Here is a 6000-nt window from a genome sequence, read left to right on the forward strand (position 1 = left end):
TAGGAAACCACCTGTTCCGATTGGCACAGACATGTTCCTGGCCAATTCATGCTTAATCATTTTATCATCCATGGCTCTCAAGTCTTCTTTCTGCTGCCAGAATGCCATAAAGTTCACAAAAAACTCTCTCTGAGGATGCCAACCTGATCTTCGGATTGGCTTCCAATTAAAACGATTGTGCCAATGAGACAGACCCCCAGTGAAGTCAGAAAGATCACCACCAGCCTCACAGTGGTGGTCTCTGTCTCGACTTTCCCAAAGGCCTCTCATGCATGACCCTATGAAATGTCGAAATGTTCTGGGGCCTTGTTGGAAGGTTATTCTTATATACAACTTGGAAAATTAAATCTCAGGTGAGATATTCCAGACACCTTGGGAACTGCAACTATTTAAGATGCGTATTTTGTCTGTTCGTGGATCCATCACCCCAGAAATGAATAGTTTTCAGGGGATGAGGAGGAATAAGGCACACAGAGCTCCAGGGAAAGACGTTCAAAGAGGCCAAGGATACACTAGAAACCTTGGCCAGATTACTAATGGTCCATAAACCCTAATTTGGACAACACGGGCCTACAAGCTCCAAATTGAATTAGACTGCCTTATTAGATCCCCACACTAGCGAAAACCAAGGTCCTATTAGTCATAACAGACTAGGAATATTCTATGTACACAAATATAAAGTGCCTGCTTATGCATTTTTAATTGGATCAAATAAAACCGAAGCTGCAAAGAACTCTAATTTCAATTATCTCACTAGTGCGGGGATTTCCTAATAACATCCTCTTAAAAAAAAAAAAGAAAGGAAGGAAGAAAAATCCAGAAAGCTGCCAACAAATCCTCTGCACCTCTGAGAAGCATATCCCTGAAAATGTGAGAGCGACAGACTCTGTGACTTCTCCACAGACAGAGGAATAAATACCCCGAAGGGGGGACAGATTCCACCACCACCCCCCGCCCCTCTGCATTTTCCAGCTCACACATGCAATCTCATAAAGCACGAAACTTGGCAGCGGTGCTGCGCCGGAGCCCTCCGGGGCTCGGAGGGCCGGGGCGAGCGCGCGCCAGTGCGCACGAAGGGGGCGGCGGGGTGCGGGCGCGCGCCGGGGCCCCCGCCCCGCCCCCTCCCGGAGCAGCAGCCTGGCACCGGTCCACCCTCCTCCACCCCTGCACACCACACAGACGCAGGACGCGAACCCAGCAACTTCGGCGCGGGGGCGGCGGCGGGAGCAGCGGCCACCCCGGCTCCGCCCCGCCCGCCCGAACGCCCGGCCCTAGGGGTTCCCCCCCCCCCCCGCGACACTCCGTGATGCTCGCCGGAGGGGAGAAGGGGGAGGGAGGCTTCCGCACGCCCCGCCCCGCCGCCAGGCCCGCGGCCGGGGTCTGCGGGACCCCCGCCCCTGCGCGCGGCCCCGCGGAGGCGCGCTCCAAGGACGGCACCCGGTCCGAGCGCGGCCCCTGCGCCCACGGGGTCGGGATGACGCGGAGCCCGGGCCCCCCTGGCTTCAGGCCTCGGGCCGCTGCCGTCCCTCCGGCCAGGCCGCCCGCCTGGCCGGCCCCGCTCGGACCCCGGCCGGGCCTCGCGCCGCCGCAGACCCCCATCCCGGCTCCATTCATAGTGGCCACCCCAGCCGGGCCAGCGGGGCGGGACCGGGGACCTACGGACAAGGCCAGTCCGCCGAGACCGGGGAGGAAAATAAAAAGTTAAGAGAAGAACTTACCTAAAATGGCTCCTGCAGCAGCCAAAATACAAACAGCTATTATTTGGTGAAGTTTAGCTCAGACACCCTGCAAGGACACCCTAACCCAGCTCGGGCCCGCCTTCTCTGCCGCGCCATTGGGCTTCGCTGGTCCAAAACACAGACTCATTGGTCAACCTGGCTGCCGCTCAGACACAAGCCCGTTTCAAGCTTGCTTGCAGGGGCGAGTGATGGGCTCGCTCCATTGTGCTCGTATTTGCATGGATGTGATCGCGGCTCTGATTGGCCGGCGCCAAGGACGCCCCGCCCCCTCGCCTCGCGGACCCCCCCCCTCCGCCTTAGAGACGCCGCTGCGCGCGGCCCCGCCCCCCGGGACGGAGCGGAGGGGCCACGGGGGCGGGGCGGGGCCGGGGTCCCGCGGGCGGAGGGGGCGGGGCGGGGTCCAGCGCACCGCAGACCGCAGCAGGCAGGGGGCGGGGACCTGGGGCGCTCGGGGGCGGGGCCGAGGGTTCGACCCTCAGGTGGAGGTCTCCCAGGTAGGGGGTGGGGGGCGGCGAACGTTCTGGAAAACCTGGGACTGGTTTATCCGGAGGGGAGGTGGGGGAGGATGTGGCTGGGGGCGTCCTATGACTGAGGGGGCTCCGCTGCGGCCCAGACTCCTCCGGGCAGGAAAAGAAGAAAACAGGCGGTCATGCGAAAAAGCAGAGCCGGGGCCGTGTCTGCCTCCAGCCGCATTCCCTGCCGGTCGGCCCGGGCACACCGCGGGGTTCTTCACGGAGGGGCGGGGGATGCACGCCCCAGGAGTTTTCCAGCCCCGGGGATCCTGCAGTACGCTTGGATGTACCTCCATAGAACCAGGTGTTTTATTCTCGGGCCTAACTCTGCTAACCACCCTTGCGGCATCCTCAAGGACAGAGCCTGGCCTGTGGCAGAGATTCAACTAATTGTTACATTCCTTAATTCATGCCTCTGCAGCTAATCTTTGAAAAGTGCTCACCCCCAAACCGGAGGATACTGCATGCAGTCAAAGCCCCTTGCTCTCTCACGGAACAGGCGAAAGAGAAGACAATAAATAAACACAAGAGGCAGGTAGTGGTGATAGATGCCGCAAAGTAAATAGATGAAGGGAGGAAGGAAATCAGACCTCCGTTGGGGAGGAGCAATTAGGAAAGGAGGGACGAGGAGTCTGAGCTGACTGCCTGGCAGCCTGCTCCCTGTGGCATCCCATTACTGCCTTCTCCCTCCCCCGGCCTGGCTGTCACTTACCCTCCTCACTCCCTGCCTGCCTGCATCTTGAGTGCTTTCCTCACCACCCTTTAAAAGCCTGGTTAGGGTTCTGACTTTAGAGCAGCAGCATTTTACCTTAATTAAAGCTGGAGTGATCTGAGTCTGATGACTCCAATCTGAGCGATTTGTCAGGTAACGTTCAAGACAGGATGGTTTGAGTGTATGGGGGTAATAACCATCGTGATTTAGCAGGTCACTGCTGCACCCTCAGAGAGACTATTTTTCGCGTCTTCGAAATTCCGGTTTTCCTATAGCTTTCGGCCTACGGCCTTCATTTCTGAATGACACTTCCTTACTTCTTGGCAGACATCAGAGATTTGTTTAGCTTGAAAATGCAGAGGTAGTAATCCCCTTAACCACCTCTGTCACCTGGCTCTTTTATTTGACTTATGGCAGGCAGGCCCTGATGTTTCCGAACCTTTTCTTCCCCCTCTTCTTCCTTTAATATAGTAAGAGCTAGATACTGTTGTAGACCCAAGGTTATAATATTTTTTTAAGCAAGGCAAACAACAGTCATGTCTTCAAGGAGCTTGCGGTCCAGCTGCAAACAAGGTAGAGATTTGCACATAAATACAAGATCCTCTTAAACTGATGAGTGAGTATGCTTGGAGCTGCTTATGGCCTTGCAGTGGACTCACAGGAACAGTTTACCATGAATTTATCCTAAGCCAGTTACTAATCTGCAACTAATTCAACACCTACAGCAGAACCAAGCAGCTAGTAATAATAGCCTTCTGCCCAAATACCACAACAAGGATTCAGATCTCTCAACAATGTTCAAGGGGTGTGTGCATTTTGGAGAAGGGGCTAAGAGCAGAATTAATCAATGATGTGGTGGATACATGTAAGTACAAAGGCCCAGGCACAAAGGGACAGCCTAGGGACCTGCAGAAGTGGTAGGAAGAAACACAGTAGACTTGTCAGGTAATTGCTGTTCTTAAACATGGAACAAAGTCTGCAACACAAGAGAACTTGGGCACTTAGCTTACCAAATAAGGAACTAATAGGAGTATGTGATATATTCACAACTGAGGGTAAGTATAAAGGGTCTGAGGCAACATTCAGGAGAGGCTACAGGCTTGACCATGAAAGAGTAGGCCTGAAGAACTGAAAGAGCTTAATGAAGTCTGAATCTTAAAGCACTTCAGATACCAGCCAGGGCCCCAGGGCACCACTGGAGAGAGAGAGCAAAAACAGCTAAACTGACTGGGTTCTGGGTTGTCCAAAAGTAGAGCCTGATTTGAAACCATAGGAATGGGGAAAAAAATGTGAGTTAGGGAAGAAAAGCCATTACCTGGATTAGTTACTAATCTGGCCTCCACTAAGTATCTGATTGCTTCTGCTCAAAGCATTACTCTCTGAGAAGTCAAAATGAGACTTAGTATCACCTCGTGAAGGTAGAAGGAAAAAACAACTTACCTACGAGTACATTTCTCACCAAAAATTCATACTAGTTTTTCATATTTGAATGCCAAATGAGCTTCTGTGGGGTTCCAAAACTCAGCGTCAACAGGGAACCTGACAAATGCCACATGGAGCTAGATGCAGATGCCTCATGCATGTAATCCTAGCCACTTAGGAGGTTGAGATCTGCGGATGGTGATTTAAAGCCAGCCTGGACAGGAAAGTCCATGAGATTCTTTATCTCCAGTTGACCAGCAAAAAAGCTGGAAGTGGAGCTATAACTCAAGTGGTAGAGTACCAGCCTTGAGTGGAAAATAGGAAAGGCATGTAGTGGAGCCATGAGTCAGTATCAAAGTAAAGCTGTGCGCAGCCAGATGAAGTCCATGCAGAGCTGTCAACACTGCAGCTGCCAGAAGAAGAGATGGCTGATGCTATATGCAGGTCTGAAAGCCTGCTGGGGGATGAAGCCCATGATGCATGAATTTCTACGTCATATTCTGTGCCCTCCTTTCCAAAGGCCCTCACTCTCAGGAACCCTTAAGAATCACAATGCTAGCCCAGTGCTGGTGGCTCATGCTTGTAATCCTAGCTCCTCAGGAGGCTAAGATCTGAGGATCATGGTTCAAAGCCAGCCTAAGCAGAAAAGTCCGCGAGACATTTATCTCCAAATGACCACCAGAAAACTGGAAGTGGTGCTGTGGCTCAAGTGGTAGGGCATTAGCCTTGAGCTGAAGAGCTCAGGGACAGTGCCCAGGCCTAGAGTTCAAGCCCCATGTCTGACAAAAAAAAAAAAAAAAGCAAACAAATAACAATGCTAAGGAGCTCTCAAAGAAGCCACAGAAGGGCTTATAGAAGTTCTAGAACTTTCTGACAGTAACTGCACAAGATGAATCCCACCTAATGATGTTCTCTTGTTTCCCTGCCTATTTGCTTATCTTATAAGAATCATTTAAGGATTTTAAACAAGGATGTGATGTCATCAACTTTATGTTTAAGGGTGATTTTTCTAGTTCCTAGAGGAAAGAATGAATTACAAAGGAAGAACCAAAAATACAGGTTGGGGATATGGCCTAGTGGCAAGAGTGCTTGTCTCATATACATGAGGCCCTGGGTTCAATTCCCCAGCACCACATATGCAGAAAACGGCCAGAAGTGGCGCTGTGGCTCAAGTGGCAGAGTACTAGCCTTGAGCAAAAAGAAGCCAGGGACAGTGCTCAGGCCCTGAGTCCAAGCCCCAGGAGTGGCCAAAAAAAATAAAAAAATAAAAAAAAATACAGATTTTTTTTTTTAAGCCATACTTCCTACTTTCCAAAATCATCATCTTGAAATACTCCAATAAAACTTTGGGATCAAGTTGGTTTGGGGAAATTGTGCAGACCATGGCCCTTTTTGACTGTTTTTGGAGATTTATTGAAAACTCTGAGTGGTCCTGCATTAGTAGAATCTGCTAAACTTTAATAATTTTCTTGCCAGATGCTGGTGGCTCAAGCCTGTCATCTTAGCTATCAGGGAGGCTGAGATCTGAGGATTGTGGTTCAAATCCATCCCAGACAGGAAAGCCTACGAGACTCTTATCTCCATTTTACTAACAAAAAAGCTGTAAGTGGAGCTG

General features: G+C 51.6%; 1 protein-coding gene across 2 annotated transcripts in view; it reads right to left on the minus strand.

The window, feature by feature from the left end:
* Positions 1–1808, minus strand: part of Chd6 (chromodomain helicase DNA binding protein 6) — a 140874-nt gene extending 139066 nt beyond the window's left edge. For both annotated transcript variants that reach the window (XM_048349357.1, XM_048349354.1), the window contains exon 1: positions 1719–1808. The gene's annotated coding sequence lies outside the window, so the exon portion shown is untranslated. The remainder of the gene's footprint in view (positions 1–1718) is intronic.
* Between the last annotated feature and the right edge of the window lie 4192 nt (positions 1809–6000).

The sequence above is a fragment of the Perognathus longimembris genome, chromosome 6 (genome assembly GCF_023159225.1).
Source record: "Perognathus longimembris pacificus isolate PPM17 chromosome 6, ASM2315922v1, whole genome shotgun sequence".
Classification (NCBI taxonomy): Eukaryota; Metazoa; Chordata; class Mammalia; order Rodentia; family Heteromyidae; genus Perognathus; species Perognathus longimembris.